Source organism: Brassica oleracea, unplaced genomic scaffold, assembly GCF_000695525.1.
Source record: "Brassica oleracea var. oleracea cultivar TO1000 unplaced genomic scaffold, BOL UnpScaffold00792, whole genome shotgun sequence".
Taxonomy (NCBI): Eukaryota; Viridiplantae; Streptophyta; class Magnoliopsida; order Brassicales; family Brassicaceae; genus Brassica; species Brassica oleracea.
This window is the reverse complement of record NW_013617457.1, coordinates 2,905-4,518: the sequence shown is the minus strand read 5'-3', so window position 1 is coordinate 4,518 and position 1,614 is coordinate 2,905.

Below are 1,614 nucleotides of genomic sequence, written 5' to 3'. Positions count from 1 at the left end.
ACAATTCTTCCACTCCCAATGCATACAATTGATGCTCCCTATCATCCCGGGAAATCCATGAATCTCTCCAATATAAAGTAGACGTTGAAGATCATCCGGTGTTGGTCTTCTCAGGTACTCATCGCCGAACAAATCTATTATTGCTTCCCCAAAATTTTCCACACATAACCGAGCAGTGTTTGCACCGAGCCGGAGGTATTCGTCGACCGCATCAAGCGCAGAACCATATACCAACACACGAATAGCTACAGTACACTTTTGAAGTATAGAGAGACCAAGCCTTCCGAGACCGTCTTTCTTTTGACGAAAGAAATGAACTTCGTTGGAGAGGCGATCAACAATATGCATGAACAATCGCTTGTTCATTCTAAATCGTCGGCGGAATAGATTTTCAGGATATGTTGGAGTGTCACTGAAATAATCATTCTATAACCGGAGATTGCCTTCTTCACGATTTCGCTCGATAAAAGCTCTCTTTTTTCTTCTGTTTCTTGCATCTTCTTGATCACCATTAGCATTGATCAGATTCTCCATAGTTTGATCAAATTGTTGATCAAAAAATTGATCAAAATATTGATCGAAAGCCTCATCAATAGACCCATCGAAAGTGTTATGAGAGGATGATGCCATAATAAAATGATAAGTTTTGTATATTTTTTCAAAGAGATAAACTGAGGATTGAGAATGAAGAGATTGTGGAAGATAGTATTGTCTTTGAATAAAGAGAATGGAGAGGATGGTGAGATTATGGACGATTGTATTTTGTTTTGGTAAGAAGATATAACTTCTTTCGTTGAAATAGAATGGAGAGGATGGTGAGATTATGATCGATTTGTAGAAAGATATTGAAGAGGATGGTGAGAATGGTGACACTAGATAACAATTTATAAGTGTGTGTGATTCTAATTAGACTATAAGACTGTCTCTCGTGATAGAACATTACAAAACAATAGTACAAATCTCGTGATACAACATTACAAAACAAGAGTACATCACTCCTCTCTCGTGATAGAAGAAAACAATAGTTCTTCACTCTCTCTCTCTCTTGTGATAGAAGAAAACAATAGTACTGCACTCTCTCTCTCTCTCTCTCTCTCTCTCTCTCTCTCGTGATACAACATACTCACTCTCGTGACCCTTCCACTCACAATCTGCACCACAGACACACACAAGTCTCTGTCCCAAAGTACAGTCTCTCACCTGAAAAAAAAAAGAACAACACAACAAGAATCTTAATACCATTTGAAACCATTTGACACGTTCATTTCAACAAGACAACATTACATTTCAAACAGAACAAGAACATGTAACAACTTCAAACCACTTGAAACAGAACAACACACAACTAGAACTACATTACCACTTAGACTCGATGAAACAGAACAACAAACAGACTCAATTCATAACGCAAGCAGCCAACAATCCAACAAACAGACTCAAACTTAAACTCAAACAGCCAACAATTCATCTATCAGCCTGGTCTTTAGTGCTTCACAGCCCCTTCCCCTCTATCGTCTTCTTACGACGTGCCTTAGATGCCTTAACACGAGGGGGACGAGTGTTGCCTTCATCAGCTTCAGAAGTCTTGCTTTCTGACAAGTGAGAGGCTGATGA